Source organism: Tachyglossus aculeatus, chromosome 4, assembly GCF_015852505.1.
Source record: "Tachyglossus aculeatus isolate mTacAcu1 chromosome 4, mTacAcu1.pri, whole genome shotgun sequence".
NCBI classification, from domain to species: domain Eukaryota; kingdom Metazoa; phylum Chordata; class Mammalia; order Monotremata; family Tachyglossidae; genus Tachyglossus; species Tachyglossus aculeatus.
Window position 1 is genome coordinate 115218549 of NC_052069.1, and position 22479 is coordinate 115241027.

The following is a 22479-nucleotide window of genomic DNA, read 5'->3' on the forward strand; positions in this document are numbered from 1 at the left end:
AATCAATTTACACCTTTGGGTACGTGGTTAAACTCTGCTACCCTCTTACTCTTCTTCCTGGATAGCATGTTTTATTCTCCCTGATCAACATTCATTCATTCAATCGTATTTATTGAGCGCTTACTGTGTGCAGAGCACTGTACTAAGTGCTTGGCACTGTACTAAGCGCTTGAAAAATGTTTATCTCAGTACTCCTACGTGATTTATCTTAACCCTCCTGTGTATTTACAATTTTTTTTTTAAACTTTCATACCAGAAAGGGGATTAGAACCCAAGCCTCCAGCCTTTCAGGGCTGTTACCTTTCCACTAGGCCACAGTGGGCCTCTCATAATAATAATAATAATAATAATAATAATAATAATAATGGCATTTGTTAAGCGCTTACTATGTGCAAAGCAATGTTCTAAGCGCTGGGGGGGGATACAAGGTGATCAAGTTGTCCCACATGGGGCTCACAGTCTTAATCCCCATTTTACAGATGGGGTAACTGAGGCTCAGAGAAGTTAAGTGACTTGCCCAAGGTCACACAGCAGATGCATGTCTGGAGAAGATGAGTTGGCTATCCCCCAACCAATCCAGGCCACTGAGAGTTTGTGTTTAGGAGGCGGCAGGCCGGCTGTGGGCGGGGAATGTGTCTATCAACTCTGTTATATTGTACTCTACCAAGCACTTAGTACAGCACTCTGCACACAGTAAGTGCTCAATAAATACCACTGACTCAATAAATACCACTGACCACTGAAGACTGATTGCCAATTTTCCAGTCTCTGCAAATGTGGGTCTACTAAACTTCGTTTCTACCCCTCTAAATCTCAGTGGCAAGTGGCTGCAGATATATTTGATCCCATTTTCCCACCACTCTTTTCCTGTGTCAGCTAGTTACACATTATAAATTATTCATTTATAATTAATGTCTGTCTCCCCCTCTAGCCTTCAGGTCACTTGTGGGCAGGGAACTGTGAGCCCACCTTCTAGACTGTGAGCCCACTGTTGGGTAGGGACTGTCTCTACATGTTGCCAACTTGGACTTCCCAAGCGCTTAGTCCAGTGCTCTGCACACAGTAAGCGCTCAATAAATACAATTGAAAGAATGAATGAATGCTTGCACAGATTTATTACTCTATTTTACTTGTACAGTAAGCGCTCAATAAATACGATTGAATGAATGAATGAATGAACACGTCTGCCAACTCTGTTGCTCTGCACTCTCCCAAACGCTTAGTACAAATACTCAGTAAGATGATGACAAAAAAAACATTTTAAGTGAATCTGTGTGTCACGAGACAATGATCAGGATCAAGGTTCCACAATCCAGATCTTTCCACTTGCCAGGCCAGGATTTTTTTGTTCGGAGCCTTTAGCCCAAAAAGATGTACAGTCACGCATGTCTTTACAACTGATATGGGTAGCAAAACCCTAGGGGCAAGTACTATTGTGAGAAGAATCCTTACCTGGAAGAAATAAGTCAGTCAATAGAAATCACTTGGCGCTCAAATGAAACAAACATCAAAATAGTAATAGCAGTTCCAAGCTGCTTTAACTTCTCCCAGTAGACTCGTTTCTAAAACCTGACGTGAGTTGTCTCCACATGCTGCCCCAAATCAGTGGAATTTGCTGAGTGCAAAGCACTGTACTAAGCACTTGGGAGAGTACAGTAGAGCTGGTAGACAGGTTTCCTGCCCACAATGAGCTTATAGTCAAATGTTAAAAACACAACAGCACCCTAAACTCTAAAAATTCCTGACTTTCCATTATTCCTTAAGTACGCCTACACTTAATTAACATTCTCAATATCACCCTCAACTTAAGTTGAAGTACAGAAACGATTGAGTTTAATAAACCTCCCCATAGGAGAACTAGATACGCTTTCCTTCAGTTACTTACAGATGAATACTTAATTGAGATTTTAAAATTTCCACTAATGATAATAAATAGCCCAATAATGCTCTGGAACATTACTGATAACAGTGTAAATTCCCTAAATGATTTCATTGCCATTTTCCATATTGTTCCCATTTGCATTTAGGATGTCTCATCTCCTAGAGGACCAAAAATAGGAAACAGAATACTTTTAAGGTAGCAAAACAAAACAGAAAGTCAGCACGCAGAAGGAAACGAATCTAAGCAGTGTTTTAGGCATCCTGGATGCTTGATATTCAGTACATTTTACAGTACTGATTCTTTAAAAAACAGAACACTTTAATTGGTCCCTGAACAACCAACATAGAATTTTTGGAGACTACCCAGAAGCGCAAGTAGTTCAAATATTGGTACTTAATTTTAATATTTTTTCCATAATGCCGATATACTTCTTAACTCTCCTAAAGTTCTTTGAAAGAAACGCACTACTATTAAAATAAAGATAAATAAAAGCTTTACTACCAGCTCTTTGCTGTAATGTGGAGAAACCAAAGAGAAGGAGCATAACCTAGTGGAAAGAACACAGGCCTGGGAGTTAGAGGACCTGGGTTCTAATCCCACCTCTGCCACTTTTTTTTAATGGCATTTATTAAGCACTTACTATTTGCAGAGCACTGTTCTAAGCACTAGGGGAGGTTACAAGGTGATCAGGTTGTCCCACGTGGGGCTCACAGTCTTCATCCCCATTTTACAGACGAGGTAACTGAGGCCCAGAGAAGTTAAGTGACTTGCCCAAAGTCACACAGCGGATAAGTGGCGGAGCCGGCATTTGAACCCATGACCTCTGACTCCAAAGCCCGTTGCTCTTCCCACTGAGCCACACTGCTTCTCAGATCCGACATGCAACCGACTACTCTCCCCACCTTCGAAGCCCTCCGAAAATCACATCTCCTCCAAGAAGCCTTTCCCAAGGGAGCCTTCATGTCCCCTACCTACCCTCTTCTGCATCACCTATTCACTCAATTCATTCAGTCGTTATTTATTGAGCACCTACTGTGTGCAGGGCACCGTACTAAGCGCTTGGGAAGTACAGTTCAGCAACAGAGACCATCCCTGCCCACAACGGGCTCACAGTCTAGAAGAGGGGGAGACAGACATCAAAACAAGTAAACAGGCATCAGTAGCATCATTATAAATAAACAGAATTATAGATATACATAGAAGCATCATTAGTAAAATAGAATTATAATTATAAATACGTACATCATTAATAAAATAGAATTATAATTATAAATATGTACATCATTAATAAAATAGAATTATAAGTATAAATATGTACATATATACACAAATTCTAAGGGGGGAGGGGTAGCGCAAAGGGATCTGTACCCTTTAAACACTTCACGTTCTCCTCAAACCCAGCCCTATGACAATTATGTCCGTAGCCTTACGCTGCCATTTCCCCTCTATGTACTTTATTTTATTATCTCCCCCTCTAGACTACGTGTTCCTTGAGGACTGGGATCGTGTCTACTAACTCTGCACACAACACTCAGTAAATACTGTTGATGGAAGTTAATTTGCAACTTTAAAAGAGGTTTTTTTTTTCTACTTTTATCACTGCCAACAAATTTCTGTGATCCTTCACTGCGGGTAAGACCTTAGAACAGTGCTCTGCACATAGTAAGTGCTTAACAAATGCCATTATTATTATTATTATTATTATGAGAAATATTGCCAAGCCAGAGCTGGGACCGAAACCTGGTTCTCCAAACCCTGAAATCCCAAGTTCTTTTCCATTAGGCTACACTGCCTCTACCTCTAGATTGTAAACTCCTTGTGGGCAGGGATCTGGTCTCTCAACTGTACTGTTCGCTCCCAAGCGCTCAGAGTGCTCAGCACCCAGTAAGTGCTCAATAAATGCCACTGATTGATTATTTTAACTATTGAATATTTGTCAATTTAGGCCATCTACCTCATAATAAACATCCCGAGTACGGGGCCTAATACCTAGTTTAGTCCACTCCAAATAGCAGGCTCTCAATAAATACTGATAGTCACGATTTATAGAGGAAAGAGACAATGCAAATAACATGGTTTTGATGTTTTACCTTCTTTCCCAATAGCAATTAGTAAAGCATAATTGTGAAGGAAAGCAATGTTCACCCTATTATCTAAACCACATTACCCACATTCCACTCCATCTGTACTCTCCTCTGGATAGGTAATCCATTCTCAGGTTCTGGGCACACCATTCATTCAATCGTATTTCATCAATCATCATCAATCGTATTTATTGAGCGCTTACTGTGTGCAGAGCACTGTACTAAGCGCTTGGGAAGTACAAGTTGGCAACATATAGAGACAGTCCCTACTCAACAGTGGGCTCACAGTCTAAAAGATTTTATTGAGCGCTTACCGTGTGCAGAGCACTGTACTAAGCGCTTGGGAAGTACAAGTTGGCAACATATACAGACGGTCCCTGCCCAACGGTGGGCTCACAGTCTCCAATCTCCCCATTTCAATATGTGCAGAAAAGAATGTTTTAAAAAAGCACCGTAGGAGCACGCTTCAATTTAAATTACCACCGACCTTTCCGCGAAAGTAGAGTTGAAGGATCACCGTACCCTGAAATGGGATTTTTAGGTGCAGCGTACACCCCGATGGTGACGTGGCCTACCCCACTGAGCTTTCAGAGTTTAATCATCCCTCCCTCAGGGACTGCCAGTTTACCCCAAGAAAACCTCAAAACGGACAGGACGGTGAGGGCAGTTATAAACTGAGATTATTCCTGACTGCCATTTTAAGGTGCGGGTGGCATCGAGCCACTATAGAAGCAGCTGAGAGTGGGCAGCCAGTTGCCAAGGCTGCCCGTGCATTACTCCTCATTTTTCCAGCAGCTTTTGCTGCATCATCCTCTTAAAGGATTTGTGATCCCAACGCCTGCTCCTTCCCCATGAAAGTCGTTTCTGGTAAAGCAGGACCAATAACAGGGATTCATAATAATAACGGATTACGGAATTTGTTAAGCGCTACCGGGGTGGATACGAGCCAGTCGGGTTGGACACAGTCCCTGTCCCGCATGGGGCTCACGGTCTTGATCCCCATTTTAGTCCACTCCAAATAGCAGGCTCCCAATAAATACTGATAGCATGGTTTTGATGTTTTACCTTCTTTCCCAATAGCAATTAGTAAAGCATAATTCATTCATTCATTCAATCGTATTTATTGAGCGCTTACTGTGTGCAGAGCACTGTACTGAGCGCTTGGGAAGTACAAGTTGGCAACAAGTATTATTACTTGTTATATATTAGTGAACATATTATTATTATGGTATTTGTTAAGCGCTTAATATGTTCTATGTTCCCCATTTTACAGATGAGGTAACAGAGGCACAGGGAAGTGGAGTGACTCGCCCAAGGCCACACGGCAGACAAGTGGCGGAGCTGGGATTTGAACCCGTGACTTTGACTCCCAAGCCTGGGCTCTATCCACTATGCCATGATTCATGTCTGTCCAAGGACCTCAACTCAGTGGATACAAGAACTGGCTAATGGTCAGTGCCTTCTAATAATAATAATAATAATGGCATTTATTAAGCGCTTACTCTGTGCAAAGCACTGTTCTAAGCGCTGGGGAGGTTACAAGGTGATCAGGTTGTCCCACGGGGGGGCTCACAGTCTTCATCCCCATTTTCCAGATGAGGTAACTGAGGCCCAGAGAAGTTAAGTGACTTGCCCAAAGTCACACAGCTGACAATTGGCGGAGCCGGGATTTGAACCCATGACCTCTGACTCCAAAGCCCGGGCTCTTTCCACTGAGCTACGCTGCTTCTAAGGGACCCACTGGCCTGAACACGGAAGTCTCAACCTTGACTCTGAGTTCTAATGCCGCCTTCACCACCGGAGAAGCAGTATGGCCTAGTGGACAGAGCATGGGCCCGGGAGTCTGAAGGTCATGGGTTCTAATCCCGGTACTGCCACTTGTCTGCCGTGTGACCTCGGGTAAGTCAATTCACTTCTCTGGGCCTCAGTTACCTCATCTGTAAAATGGGGAACATAGAACATAGTAAGCGCTTAACAAATACCATAATAATATTATTATTATGATTATTAGGCAGGTCACTTCACTCCTCTGGGCCTCAGTTCCCTCACTTAAGTGGGGATTAATGCTGTGAGCCTCATGTGGGACAGGGACTGTGTCCAATCTGATTACCTTGTGTCTACCCCTCTATATGTTGCCAACTTGTACTTCCCAAGCGCTTAGTATAGTGCTCTGCACACAGTAAGCGCTCAATAAATATGATTGAATAATGAATGAATACCCCAGCACTAAGTACAGTACCTGGCACATAGCAACACTTAATAAATACCATTAAAAGGAAAGAAAGAAACCCACAACAACCCCGGAATCAATCTTATTTATTGAAGAGAAGCAGCGCGGCTCAGTGGAAAGAGCGCGGGCTTGGGAGTCAGAGGTCATGGGTTCGAATCCTGGCTCTGCCACTCATCAGCTGTGTGACCACTTAACTTCTCTGGGCCTCAGTTACCTCATCTGTAAAATGGGAATTAAGACTGTGAGCCCCACGTGGGACAACCTGATCACCTTGTTTCCCCCCCGCCCCAAGCGCTACTTAACTTCTCTGGGCCTCAGTTCCCTCATCTGTAAAATGGGGATTAAGACTGGGAGCCCCACGTGGGACAACCTGATCACCTTGTCATCCCCCCAAGCGCTTAGAACAGTGCTTTGCACAAAGTAAGCGCTTAACAAATACCATCATCATTATTCAATCAATCAATTGTATTTATTGAGCGCTTACTGTGTGCAGAGCACTGTACTAAGCGTTTGGGAAGTACAAGTTGACAACATATAGAGACAGTCCCTACCCAACAACGGGCTCACAGTCTAAAAGGGGGAGACAGACAACAAAACATGTGGACAGGTGTCAAGTCATCAGAATAAACAGAAGTAAAGCTAGATGGACATCACTGATAAAATAAACGGAATATTAAATATGTACAAGTAAAATAGAGTTATAAATCTGTGCAAACTTGGCTCACAGTCTAGAAGGGGGAGACAGAGAACAAAACCAAACATATTAACAAAATAAAATAAATAGAATAGATAGGTAGATTATTATTTTTGAGCGCTTGCAAATACCATCATTATTATTATTATTATTATTGAGCGCTTACTGTGTGCAGAGCACTGTCCTAAGCACTTGGGAGGGCGCAACATAGCAATAAAGAGACATTCCCTGAAACTGCAGTTTCTTTCCCGTCTCCCCATACGCCCTCCTTCCTCCAAACTTTCCTCACCATCAAAAATCCCCCCATTACGGCGTGTGCACGCTCTCCTTCCTCCAAACTTTCCTCACCACCAAAAATCCCCCCATTACGGCGTGTGCACGCTCTCCTTCCTCCAAACTTTCCTCACCGTCAAAAATCCCCCCCATTATGGCGTGTGCACGCTCTCGTTCCTCCAAACTCTCCTCACCACCAAAAATCCCCCCATTACGGCGTGTGCACGCTCTCCTTCCTCCAAACTCTCCTCACCGTCAAAAATCCCCCCCATTACGGCGTGTGCACGCTCTCCTTCCTCCAAACTCTCCTCACCACCAAAAATCCCCCCCATTACGGCGTGTGCACGCTCTCCTTCCTCCAAACTCTCCTCACCGTCAAAAATCCCCCCCATTACGGCGTGTGCACGCTCTCCTTCCTCCAAACTCTCCTCACCGTCAAAAATCCCCCCCATTAAGGCACAGCCGGGGCCTGGCTTCCCCTCCCGTCATCCGCCGCTCCGAGCGGTCTGCGGCCCCCGTCAATCAATCAGTCGTATTTATTGAGCGCTTACGGTGTGCACAGCACCGGACTAAGCGCTTGGGGAGTCCAAGTTGGCAACATAGAGAGACGGTCCCTGCCCAACAGTGGGCTCACGGTCTCAAAGCGGGAGACATAGAGATAACCTTTCCTCTCTGTCGGCTCTGCGGACCCAGGCTGGGCCCTCCGCCTCGGTTCTGCCCCCTCCGCCTTAGGTCTTCTCCCCCGATGCCCACAAATAGTCTCCTCCTCACCATGAAGCGTCCTCAGCCGCCGTCTGGCTCCAGCCACTGCTGAGGCTCCGGCCCAGGTCTTGCTATTTGCTCCGTCCCTCCCCGCCGTCGCCGCTGTCCTTGGGCCAGTGGCCGGCCTTGCTGGCCTAAGCCAGGAGGAGGTTGGGGCCGGTGGCCGGTGGCCGGTGACCGGTGGCCGCCCTTCGGTCCCGGTGGTCCGGCTGGTCCCGAGGCCTAGTGCGGCCCGGCCTCCCTCAGCCCCCCTGGGCCCGGGAGACGGAGCCAGTCGAGAAGATGGACGGTACGGGGAAGAAGGCCTCCCTCTGCGGCCTGGTCAAGGATGCTGCGGCTCCAGGAGGAGAGGAGGAGGAGGAGGAGGAGGAGGAGGAGGAGGGGGGCGGTCACCCCCGTCAGCTCTCTCAGACTAAACCGGGACAACAATAATAAAAATAATAACGGCCTTCATTAAACGCTTACTATGTGCCAAGCACTGTTCTACGTACCTTACCCCCGGCTGGGAGCTCGGCCCCCGGGCGTCTCCCGGACTTGGTCCTCCTCCTGGCCTTGGCTGGGTGAGTTCAATTCGGTGGGATTTATTGAGCGCTTACTTGGGTGCAGAGCGCTGTACAGAGCGCTTGGGAGAGTGATGATGGTGGCGTTTGTTAAGCGCTTACTGGGTGCAAAGCACTGTTCTAAGCGCTGGGGAGGTTGCAGGGTGATGAGGGGGTCCCACGGGGGGGGCTCACGGTCTTCATCCCCATTTTACAGATGAGGCCCAGAGAATAATAATAATAATAATGATGGCATTTATTAAGCGCTTACTATGTGTAAAGCACTGTTCTAAGCGCTGGGGAGGTTGCAAGGTGTTGACATGGTCCCACGGTGGGGGGGGGGGGCTCACGGTCTTCATCCCCATTTTACGGATGAGGGAACTGAGGCCCAGGGAATAATAATCATAATAATGGCATTTATTAAGCGCTTACTATGTGCAAAGCACTGTTCTAAGCACTGGGGAGGTTGCAAGGTGTTGAGGTGGTCCCACGGGCGGGGGGGGGGGCTCATGGTCTTCATCCCCATTTTACGGATGAGGGAACTGAGGCCCAGGGAATAATAATAATAATAATGGCATTTATTAAGCGCTTACTATGTGTAAAGCACTGTTCTAAGCACTGGGGAGGTTGCAAGGTGATGAGGTTGTCCCATGGGGGGCTCACGGTCTTCATCCCCATTTTACAGATGAGGGAACTGAGGCCCAGGGAATAATAATAACAATAATGGCATTTATTAAGCGCTTACTATGTGCAAAGCACTGTTCTAAGCACTGGGGAGGTTGCAAGGTGATGAGGTTGTCCCACGGGGGGCTCACGGTCTTAATCCCCATTTTACAGATGAGGGAACTGAGGCCCAGAGAAGTGAAGTGACTTGCCCAAAGTCACACAGCTGACAAGTGGCAGAGCCGGGATTTGAACCCATGACCTCTGACTCCAAAGCCCGGGCTCTTTCCACTGAGCCACGCTGCTTCACTAGAGTACAGTAGAGCACGGGTCTGGGAGTCGGAAGGTCATGGGTTTTAATCCCGGCTCCGCCACTTGTCCGCTGTGTGGCCTTGGGCATGTCACTTGGCTTCTCTGGGCCTCGGTTACCGCATCTGTAAAATGGGGATTGAGACTATGAGCTTCACGCAGGGCAGGGACTGGGTCCAACCCGATTCTAGATTAGGACCGCCTCTATATGTTGCCAACTTGGACTTCCCAAGCGCTTAGTCCAGTGCTCTGCACACAGTAAGCGCTCAATAAATACGACTGAATGAATGAAATGAATGAACGATTTGCTTGTACCCACCCCAGTGCTGAGGGCAGTGCCTGGCACATAGTAAGCGCTTAAATACCGTAGTTATTATTACTAAGGGCTTGGGAGAGTACAATACAGCAATAAACAGACATATTTCCAGCCCACAACGAGCTTACAGTTTAGATCATCATCATCATCATCAATCGTATTTATTGAGCGCTTACTATGTGCAGAGCACTGTACTAAGCGCTTGGGAAGTACAAATTGGCAACATATAGAGACAGTCCCTACCCAACAGTGGGCTCACAGTCTAAAAGGGGGAGACAGAGAACAAAACCAAACACACTAACAAAATAAAATAAATAGAATAGATATGTACAAATAAAATAAATAAATAAATAAATAGAGTAATAAATATGTACAAACATATATACATATATACAGGTGCTATGGGGAAGGGAAGGAGGTAAGATCGGGGAAGACAGACGTGAATATAAATACATAGATAACAGTCATGAATATAAATACATAGATATGTACATAAATGCTGGGGGGCCGGGGAGAACAAAAAGAGCACGTTTTAGACTGTGACCCCACTTTCGGGTAGGGACTGTCTCTATATGTTGCCAATTTGTACTTCCCAAGCGCTTAGTACAGTGCTCTACACACAGTAAGCGCTCAATAAATACGATTGGTGATGAAAGCAGAAGGGAATGGGAGAAGAGGAAAGGGGAGCTTAGTCAGGGAAGGCTTCTTGGAGGACGGTGGGGAGAGCAACCCTACACCCACACGCACACACTCAGGATTCATTCATTCAATCGTATTCATTGAGCGCTTACTGTGTGCAGAGCACTGTACTAAGCGCTTGGGAAGTACAGGTTGGCAACACGAAGAGACGGTCCCTACCCAACAGCGGGCTCACAGTCTAGAAGGGGGAGACGGGCAACAAAACAAAACACAGAAACCCAATAAAATAAGTCGAATAAATATGTACAAGTAAAATAAATAGAGTAATAAATCTGTACAAGCATATATCCAGGTGCTGTGGGGAGGGGAAGGAGGTAAGGCGGGGGAGGAGGGGGCTCAGTCTGGGAAGGCCTCCCAGCTTGGATATGCACATTTGGGAAGAAAAACCCCATCCTTTAGTTCCGTAAGCCCGACTGAAAGTAACTACCTCTCAATTTCAATTTAGAGAAGCAGCGTGGCTCAGTGGAAAAAGCCCGGGCTCTGGAGTCGGAGGTCGTGGGTTCAAATCCCGGCTCCGCCACTCGTCAGCTGGGTGACTTTGGGCGAGTCACTTCACTTCTCTGGGCCTCCGTTCCCTCATCTGTAAAATGGGGATTAAGACCGTGAGCCCCCCTTGGGACCACCTGATCACCTTGTAACCTCCTCAGCGCTTAGAACAGTGCTTTGCACGTAGTAAGCGCTTAATAAATGCCATAAAAAAAAATTTCAGGGGTCCACGCAGAATGTGGACAAAAGACAGACCCTCAGTTCCGGGGCCCAGGCCACACGCCGGAGATGCTGACAGGGTGAAGTGACAACAAGCAACACGAGGCCCGCTCCGGATCACAATTTAGGAAAATACTAGGGAGTGCCAAGTGATGTACTGATTACCCCCCTCTGGCTTGGAATACACTGGGGGGCTGCGAGTGGTAGGGAGATTTGCCTCAGATTGAGGCTGACTGGGAAAATAAAAGTTCAAGCACGTTTTTCGCCGGTGCCACGAGCGTTTTGGGGAAAAGTTCCGTGTTTCGGAGCGTGGCTGACCCAATCGGCGAGGTACGTCGTCCCGCCTTCCCAAATAAGAGGATATTCTGCGCGGCAGCACCAGGGCGCAACACAAATTCAGCAGCTCTTCAGTTTGGCTTTCAGCCTCTAAGGGCTGCGGAGATTTCTAAGATTCACCTACGCTGCCTCATGTCCTTGGCAGGTTCCCAACTGACTTCCCGTCTCAGACGACTGCCGTCCAAAAGCGGCATGCTACCACGGATCTTTCTGTCAATTCACCTTGATGTCACCAGATTTACCGGATGAGTGTTGCGACGTGGAAATGCTGGGAGAGGTTTGGGACGTTTCTCTGAAGAAGCGCCTCAAGTAGAGCGGGTTTATTTTGCGGGCGGCTGGGCCTCAGCGAGGCCCCAGTCAAATAGCCGAGTTCCTCCGTCCGGTAGCTGGACACGCGGCCTGCGCGTTAACCCAGATGAGGTCTTCCCAATACAAGGCAGCGAGCCAGATCCAGCTTATTTTAGCCATTATATTGGCACAGAAAATCTTGGCATCCAATCAATCAAAATCAATCGTATTTATTGAGCGCTTACTGTGTGCAGAGCACTGTACTAAGCGCTTGGGAAGCCCAAGTTGGCAACATCTAGAGACGGTCCCTACCCAACAGTGGGCTCACAGTCTAGAAGGGGGAGACAGAGAACAAAACCAAACATACTAACAAAATAAAATAAATAGAACAGATATGTACAAGTAAAATAGAGTAATAAATATGTACAAACATATATACATATCTAACTGTCCCTCAGAAGAGCCAGGTGAGGGTAGCAAGTAAATGGCCCGCATTTTTATTAGTTTTGGAGATGTTCAGTTGGGACGGATTCCTTGACCAACAGTCAACCCCAACAGTCAAATTCGCTAGGCGGTCGCCACAGATGGGTTTATTTAATAATAATAATGATAATGATGGCATTTATTAAGCGCTTATTATGTGCAAAGCACTGTACTAAGCGCTGGGGAGGTTACAAGGTGATCAGGTTGTCCCATGAAGGGGGGCTCACCGGCTTCACCCCCATTTTACAGGGAACTGAGGCCCAGAGAAGTGAAGTGACTTGCCCAAAGTCACACAGCTGACAGTTGGTGGAGTCGGGATTTGAACCCATGACCTCTGACTCCAAAGCCCAAACTGTTTCCACTAGTGAGCCTCATGGTTAGGAAAATGCAGGCTTACCAGACTGTGAGTCCCCCCTTCTAGACTGTGAGCCCACTGTTGGGGGACCGTCTCTATATGTTGCCAACTTGTCTTTCCTAAGCGCTTAGTACAGTGCTCTGCACACAGTAAGCGCTCATTAAATACGATTGAATGAATTGAATGAATGAATGAAGTGTCCCCTTGAACGGGCATCCCTGAGCTCTATTTATTTTATTTTGTTAATATTTTTTGTTGTCTGTCTCCCCCTTCTAGACTGTGAGCCCGTTGCTGGGTCGGGACCTTCTCTATATGTTGCCGACTTGTCCTTCCCAAGCGCTTAGTACAGTGCTCTGCACACAGTAAGCACTCAATAAATACAATTGAATGAATTGAATGAATGAATAAAGTGTCCCCTTGAACTGGCATCCCTGAGCTCTATTTATTTTATTTTGTTAATATATTTTGTTGTCTGTCTCCCCCTTCTAGACTGCGAGCCCGCTGTTGGGTAGGGACCGTCTCTATATGTTGCCGACTTGTCCTTCCCAAGCGCTTAGTACAGTGCCCTGCACACAGTAAGTGCTCAATAAATATGACCGAATGAATTGAATGAATGAATGAAGTGTCCCCTTGAACTGGCATCCCTGTGCTCTATTTTATTTTGTTAATATATTTTGTTTTGTTGGCTGTCTCCCCCTTCTAGACTGTGCGCCCGTTGTTGGGTAGGGACCGTCTCTAGATGTTGCCGACTTGTACTTCCCGAGTGCTTAGTACAGTGCTCTGCACACAGTAAGCGCTCAATAAATACGATTGAATGAATGAATGAATCTAGCAAAGAGGAGTAAAAAAGGACAGAACCCCTTATTCTCCCATTTTTACCCATTCACACCCCGAGTCTTCAAAAGATGATTGAGTCATTGGCTCCCTAATATACGCTCAGATCTTGGAGGTGTGGAGGATGCTCCTCCTGGGATTTAGGGTTAGTCTGTAAGGACTTCCCGAGAAGTGGGATTCATTCAATCGTATTTATTGAGCGCTTACTGTGTGCAGAGCACTGTACTAAGCGCTTGGATGTTAGCTAACAGGGGTTTTCACGACACCAACTTCTCTTCATGGATGACCAGGGGCAAATCCTGTTCATCCACGCATACACCCATCCTCTATGGGGACATTTTACAAATTGGCCAAATCCTGGCAGCCCTCCAAAGTTCTGGAGTCTGAGATACACATCATTCCAAAACAGATATTAGGGAAAACGGTTCCAGGGAAAAACGAGAGATTGTAGGTCGCCCTCCCGAAAATGATCTTAAGAGCATGGGAAGGAGAGGCTGAAAACTACACAGATTTCCAATAAGTACTAGCAGTTTCTCCAAAAGCCATTAGGTGAGTCTGTGCACCAATCAAATCGTGATAAGTAAGGACACATTTAGTCATTCCATTAAGAATTGAGAGAATACGAAAATAATAAGTTCCGAGAAATAAGGCTATCTGATAAAAATGCAAAATATTAAATGGTTGTTTTGTCCCAGCATATATACGTCTCAGAACCTGAAACTGCTGAAATTTAACAACAACAACAAAAATCTACGGAATCCTAATCTGAGAGAGGGGTGGAATTATTCTCCTGATATAGATAAGGTAACCAATGCACAGAGAAGGTAAGTAACTTCCTCAAGATCACAAAGCAAACCAAGAACAAAACTTTTCAGTTTTGCTTCCCCGTCTAGCGTCCCATCTACTAGGCTCCGTTTCCAAAGTCAAAATATTATTTTGCTTAAAAACTCGCGCGGGCCTATGTAATCAGGAAGAGGAGTTTTAGGATAGGAAGCTAGAATTTATTTTTTTTTTTTTAAGAAAGAAATGGCTCCAGGGTCCATAGGCTTTAGAAAATACGTTTTTCAATGTAATTTTAAAAATTTAATGCACTTCCTTTGTCCTTAATGCGGCACATTTTGAAAACCGTCAATGTGGGCAGGGGATGTCACTGTTTATTGTTGGAGTGGACTTTCCCGAGCACCTAGCGCAGCGCTCTGCGCACAATAATTGCTCAGCACAGTGCTCTGCACACAATTAAGCGCTCAATTTACTCATTCATTCAATCGTATTTATTGAGCGCTTACTGTGCTCAATAAATAGGATGGAATGAATTTAAATAGCCGATAGAGCGGCCGGAACTGTGGGGGAAAATCAATTTCAACCTTAGTGGGCAATAAATCTGTCAGGGAGGAAGGGGAGGGTCCGGAGCCCGATTCCTGCAGATTCATTCATTCCATCGTATTTATTGAGCGCTTACTGAGTGCAGAGCACTGTACTAAGCGCTTGGGAAGGACAATTCGGCAACAGATAGAGACAATCCCCACCCAACAACGGCCTCCCAGTCTAGAAGGGGGGAAGACAGACGACAAAACAAGTGGATGGGTGTCAATACCATCAGAATAAATAGAATTAGAGGTACATGCACATCATTAATAAAATAAATAGATAATAACTATGTACAGATAAAATAGAGAAATAAATATGTACAGATAAAACAGAGTAATAAATTTGTACAACTAAAATAGAGTAATAAATATGTACAAATATACACCAAGTGCTATGGGGAGGGGAAGGGTGGAGGGGCGTTGGAGAGGGAGGAGGAGGAGGAGAGGATAAGAGAGGGGGTTCAATCTGGGAAGGCGTCCCGGAGGAGGTGAGCTCTCAGTAGGGCCTTGAAGGGAGGAAGAGAGCGAGCTTGGCGGATGTGCGGAGGGAGGGCATTCCAGGCCCGGGGGAGGGAGGACGTGGGGTGGGGGGCATAGGGTCAAAGGTCAATCTTGGATTCCAGTGGGGGGCAAATTGGGGAGGGAGTCCCCCCCATCACCCCTCTCCCCTCTGCCCTCCCCCCCTTCCCCTCCCCACAGCACTGGGGCCTACTTGTACATATTTGCTACTCTATTTTATTTGTACATATTTATTACTCTATTTGTACATATTTGTTACTCTATTTTAATTCTATATATTTATTACTCTATTTATTTGTACATATTTGTTACTCTATTTTATTTGCACATATTTATCACTATTTGCACATATTTATTACTCTATTTTAGTTGTACATATTTATTACTCTGCACATATTTATTACTCTATCTTATTGGAACATATTTATTACTCTATTTTATTTGCACTTATTTATTACTCTATTTTAGTTGTACATATTTATATGTACATATTTGTTACCCTATTTGTATGTATTTGTTATTCTATTTTAGTACATATTTAGTACATATTTATCACTATTTATTTGTACATATTTGTTACTCTGTACATATTTAATTTTATTTGCACATATTTATTACTCAGTTGCATATTTATTTGTACATATTTGTTACTCTGTTTAGTTGTACATATTTATCACTATTTATTTGTACATATTTGTTACTCTGTACATATTTAATTTTATTTGCACATATTTATTACTCTATTTTAGTTGTACATATTTATTTGTACATATTTGTTACTCTGTACATATTTGTTACTCTATTTTAGCTGTACATATTTGTTACTCTGTACATATTTAATTTTATTTGCACATATCTATTACTCTATTTTAGTTGTACATATTTATTTGTACATATTTGTTACTCTATTTTAGTTGCACATATTTATCACTCTACATATTTGTTACTCTGTACACATTTGTTACTCTATTTTAATTGTACATATTTATTACTCTGTACATATTTGTTACTCTATACATATTTGTTACTCTCTTTTATTTGCACATATGTATTACTCTGTTATATTTGTACATATTTATTACTCCGTACATCTTTATTACTCTATTTGCACATATTTGCTACTCTGTACATATTTGTTACTCTCTTTTATTTGCACATATTTATTACTCTATTTATTATATTTGTACATATTTATTACTCTGCACATCTTAATTACTCTGTACATATTGATAACTATTTCATTTGCACATATTTGTTACTCTATTTTATTTGTACATATTTATTATTCTATTTGTACATATTTGTTACTCTGCACATATGTTACTTTTATTTGTACATATTTATTATTCTATTTGTACATATTTGTTACTCTATTTTATTTGCGCATATTTGTTACTCTTTTATTTGTACGTATTTATTACTCTGCACATATTTGTTACTCTACAATTTATTATCACTGTACATATTTATTACTCTGTACATATTTGTTACTCCATTTATTTGTACATATTTATTATCACTCTATTTGTACATATTTATTACTCTGTACATATTTGTTACTCTATTTGTACATATTTATTATTACTCTGTACATATTTATTACTCTGTACATATTTGTTATTCTGTACGTTTATTACTCTATTTGTACATATTTATTACTCTGTCCATATTTGTTACTCTGTACATATTATTACTCTATTTGTACATATTTATTACTCTGTACATATTTGTTATTCTGTACATATTTATTATTACTCTGTACATATTTATTACTCTGTACATATTTGTTACTCTATTTTATTTGCACATATTTATGATTCCATTTATTTTACTAATGATGAGTCCCTGGCTATAATTCCATTCATTCTGATGGCACTGACCCCTGTCCACGTGTTTTATTTTGTCGTCCGTCTCCCCCTTCTCGACTGTGAGCCCGCTGTTGGGTGGTGACCATGTCTATATGTTGCCAACTTGTACTTCCCAAGCGCTCAGTACAGTGCCCCGCACACAGTAAGTGCTCAATAAAAACGACTGAATGAATGAATGAATGAACTTGTCCTTCCCAAGCGCTCGGCCCAGAGCTCTGCACACAGTCAGCGCTCAATAAATACGACGGAATGAATGAATGATTGAACTTGTTCTTCCCAAGCGCTCAGTCCAGTGCCCTGCATATAGTCAATGCTCAATACGATTGAATGAACTTGTCCTTCCCAAGCGCTCAGTCCAGAGCTCTGCACACAGTCGGCGCTCAATAAATACCATGGAATGAATGAATGATTGAACTTGTTCTTCCCAAGCGCTCAGTCCAGTGCCCTGCATATAGTCAATGCTCAATACGATTGAATGAACTTGTCCTTCCCAAGCGCTCAGTCCAGAGCTCTGCACACAGTCGGCACTCAATAAATACGACTAAATGAATGAATGAATGAACTTGTTCTTCCCAAGCGCTCAGTCCAGAGTTCTGCACACAGTCGGCGCTCAATAAATACCATGGAATGAATGAATGATTGAACTTGTTCTTCCCAAGCGCTCAGTCCAGTGCCCTGCATATAGTCAATGCTCAATACGATTGAATGAACTTGTCCTTCCCAAGCGCTCAGTCCAGAGCTCTGCACACAGTCGGCACTCAATAAATACGACTAAATGAATGAATGAATGAACTTGTTCTTCCCAAGCGCTCAGTCCAGAGCTCTGCACACAGTCGGTGCTCAATAAACAGTATGGAATGAATGAATGAATGAACTTGTTCTTCCCAAGCGCTTAGTCCAGTGCTCTGCATAGAGTCAACGCTCAATACGATTGAATGAACTTGTTCTTCCCAAGCGCTCAGTCCAGTGCTCTGCACCCAGTCGGCGCTCAATCAATATGACTGACTGAATGAATGAACGAACTTGTTCTTCCCCAAGCGCTTAGTCCAGTGCTCTGCACACAGTCAGCTCTCAATAAATACAACTGACTGAATGAATGAATGAACTTGTTCTTCCCAAGCGCTCAGTCCAGAGCTCTGCGCACAGTCGGTGCTCAATAAATATGATGGAATGAATGAATGAATGATTGAACTTGTTCTTCCCAAGCGCTCAGTCCAGTGCTTTGCACATAGTAAACGCTCAATAAATACGACTGAATGAATGAACTTGTTCTTCCCAAGCGCTCAGTCCGGTGCTCTGCACATAGTAAACGCTCAATAAACACGACTGAATGACTGAATGAATGAACTTGTCCTTCCCAAGCGCTCAGTCCAGAGCTCTGCACACAGTCGGCGCTCAGTAAACACGACTGACTGAATGAATGAACGAACCTGTTCTTCCCAAGCGCTCAGTCCAGAGCTCTGCGCACAGTCGGCGCTCAATAAATACGACGGAATGAATGAATGAATGAATGAACTTGTTCTTCCCAAGCGCTCAGTCCAGTCCTCTGCACATAGTAAATGCTCAATGAACACGATTGAATGAATGAACGAATGAATGAACTTTCTTCCCAAGCGCTCAGTCCAGAGCTCTGCACACAGTCGGCGCTCAATAAACACGACTGACTGAATGAATGAATGAAATTGTTCTTCCCAAGCGCTCAGTCCAGGGCTCTGCACATAGTAAACGCTCAATAAACACTACTGAATGAATGAATGAATGAACTTGTCCTTCCCAAGCGCTCAGTCCAGTGCTCTGCACATAGTAAACGCTCAATAAACACGACTGAATGAATGAATGAACTTGTCCTTCCCAAGCGCTTAGTCTAGTGCTCTGCACAGTCAGCGCTCAATAAACACGACTGAATGAATGAATGAACTTGTTCTTCCCAAGCGCTCAGTCCAGTGCTCTGCACACAGTCGGCGCTCAATAAATACGACTGAATGAATGAATGAACTTGTTCTTCCCAAGCGTTCAGTCCAGAGCTCTGCACACAGTGGGCGCTCAATAAATACGATGGAATGAATAAATGAATGAACCTGTTCTTCCCAAGCGCTCAGTCCAGTGCTCTGCACACAGTGGGCGCTCAATAAATACGACTGAATGAATGAATAAACTTGTCCATCCCAAGCGCTCAGTCCAGTGCTCTGCACACAGTGGGCGCTCAATAAATACGACGGAATGAATAAATGAATGAACCTGTTCTTCCCAAGCGCTTAGTCCGGTGCTCTGCACATAGTAAACGCTCAATAAACACGACTGAATGAATGAATGAACCTGTCCTTCCCAAGCGCTCAGTCCAGTGCTCTGCACACAGTGGGCGCTCAATAAATACGACGGAATGAATAAATGAATGAACCTGTTCTTCCCAAGCGCTCAGTCCAGTGCTCTGCACACAGTGGGCGCTCAATAAATACGACTGAATGAATGAATAAACTTGTCCATCCCAAGCGCTCAGTCCAGTGCTCTGCACACAGTCGGCGCTCAATAAATACGACTGAATGAATGAATGAACCTGTTCTTCCCAAGCGCTCAGTCCAGAGCTCTGCACACAGTGGGCGCTCAATAAATACGATGGAATGAATAAATGAATGAACCTGTTCTTCCCAAGCGCTCAGTCCAGTGCTCTGCACACAGTGGGCGCTCAATAAATACGACTGAATGAATGAATAAACTTGTTCATCCCAAGCGCTCAGTCCAGTGCTCTGCACACAGTGGGCGCTCAATAAATACGACGGAATGAATAAATGAATGAACCTGTTCTTCCCAAGCGCTTAGTCCGGTGCTCTGCACATAGTAAACGCTCAATAAACACGACTGAATGAATGAATGAACCTGTCCTTCCCAAGCGCTCAGTCCAGTGCTCTGCACACAGTGGGCGCTCAATAAATACGACTGAATGAATGAATAAACTTGTCCATCCCAAGCGCTCAGTCCAGTGCTCTGCACACAGTGGGCGCTCAATAAATACGACGGAATGAATAAATGAATGAACCTGTTCTTCCCAAGCGCTCAGTCCAGAGCTCTGCACACAGTGGGCGCTCAATAAATACGATGGAATGAATAAATGAATGAACCTGTTCTTCCCAAGCGCTCAGTCCAGTGCTCTGCACACAGTCAGAGCTCAATAAATACGACTGAATGAATGAATGAACGAACTTGTTCTTCCCAAGTGCTCAGTCCAGAGCTCTGCACACAGTCGGCGCTCAATAAATACGACGGAATGAATGAATGAACTTGCTCTTCCCAAGGGTTTAGTCCAGTGCCCTGCACACAGTCGGCGCTCAATAAATACGACAATGAATGAACTTGTCCTTCCCAAGCGCTTAGTCCGGAGCTCTGCACACAGTAAGCGCTCAATGAACACGATTGAATGAATGACTGAATGAACTTGTCCTTCCCAAGCGCTCAATCCGGTGCTCTGCACACAGTGGGCGCTCAATAAACACGATTGACTGAATGAATGAATGAACTTGTTCTTCCCAAGCGCTCAGTCCAGAGCTCTGCACACAGTCGGCGCTCAATAAATAAGACTGAATGAATGACTGAACGAACTTGTTTTTCCCCAAGCGCTTAGTCCAGTGCTCTGCACACAGTCAGCGCTCAATAAATACGACTGAATGAATGAACCTGTTCTTCCCAAGCGCTCAGTCCAGTGCTCTGCACATAGTAAACGCTCAATAAATACGACGGAATGAATGAATGAATGAACCTGTCCTTCCCAAGCGCTCAGTCCGGTGCTCTGCACATAGTAAACGCTCAATAAATACGACGGAATGAATGAATGAATGAACCTGTCCTTCCCAAGCGCTCAGTCCAGTGCTCTGCACATAGTAAACGCTCAATAAATACGACGGAATGAATGAATGAATGAACCTGTCCTTCCCAAGCGCTCAGTCCAGTGCTCTGCACATAGTAAACGCTCAATAAATACGACGGAATGAATGAATGAATGAACCTGTCCTTCCCAAACGCTCAGTCCGGTGCTCTGCACATAGTAAACGCTCAATAAACACGACTGAATGAATGAACCTGCATTTCCCAAGCGCTTTAGTCGGGTGCTCCGCACACAGTCAACGCTCAATAAACACGACTGAATGAATGAATGAATGAACGTGTTCTTCCCCAGCGCTCAGTCCAGGGCTGCGCACGTAGTAAACGCCCAACCAACAGGACCGAATGACTGAATGAAGTTGTTCTTCCCCAGCGCTCAGTCAATAGGGGGGAATGAAGGAATGAATTTCGCACCCACCCCGATGTTCCGAGGCTTGGCTCGTCATTGCAGGCCGGTCCCTGTCGTTGGGGGGGGGGGGGGGGAAGGGCGGGGGCGGCGAACGCACCGCACAGCACCGCAACCCCAGCCGGATGACGTTGCCACTGCTGCTGCTGCTGCTGCTGCTGCTGCTGCTGCTGCTGCGGAGGGCGGGGCCGCCCACCCCCTTAGCCCCGCCCCCTCGAGGACGCGGACCTATCAGGAGCCCCGTCGCCCTAGGCCACGCCCCCTCTCGGGGCCGCCCGCCAATGAGGAGCGCCGGACCTCCCGGCCACGCCCCTTCGCGGCTGCGGACCGACGAGGAGCGCCGCAGCAGTAGGCCGCGCCCCCCCGCCGCTGCGGACCTATGAAGAGCGCCGTAGCTCTAGGCCACGCCCCCCCAGAGGACGCGCACCTATGAGGAGCGCCCGCGCTCCCGGCCACGCCCCCTTACGGACGCGGATTTAGAAGCGTCGCGCTCCCGGCCACGCCCCTCCGCCGCTACGGGCCAATGAGGAGCGCCGCAGCACGGGGCCACGCCCCCCTCGCGGCTGCGGACCCACGAGGAGCGCCGGCGCTCTAGGCCATGCCCCCTTTCAGACGCGGATTTATGAGCGTCGCGCTCCCGGCCACGCCCCTCCGCGGCTGCGGACCAATGGGGAGCGCCGCAGCAGTAGGCCACGCCCTCTCGCGGCTGCGGACCTATGAGAAGCGCCGGCGCTCTAGGCCACGCCTCGAGGACGCGCACCTATGAGGAGCGCCGGCGCTCCCGGCCACGCCCCCTTTCAGATCCGGATTTATGAGCGTCGACCTCCCGGCCACGCCTCTTAGCGGCTGCGGACCAATGAGGAGCGCCGCAGCAGTAGGCCACGCCCCCTTTCGGGGCCTCCCTCCAAAGAGGAGCGTCGGCGCTTTAGGCCACGCCCCCGTAGGACGCGCACCTATGAGGAGCGCCGGCGCTCCCTTTCAGACGCGGATTTAC

The 22479-nt window shown here is 45.6% G+C and overlaps 1 protein-coding gene across 3 annotated transcripts in view; it reads right to left on the reverse strand.

Annotated features, from left to right (window-relative positions):
- Nucleotides 1-21562, reverse strand: part of USP20 (ubiquitin specific peptidase 20) — a 56629-nt gene extending 35067 nt beyond the window's left edge. The window contains exon 1 of one of the 3 annotated variants that reach the window (XM_038744942.1): nt 21498-21562. The gene's annotated coding sequence lies outside the window, so the exon portion shown is untranslated. Of the gene's footprint in view, nt 1-7934; nt 8369-8416; nt 8498-21497 lie in introns of those variants that run through there. The other 2 variants (XM_038744943.1, XM_038744941.1) reach the window with 2 other exon arrangements.
- Nucleotides 21563-22479: the final 917 nt, after the last annotated feature.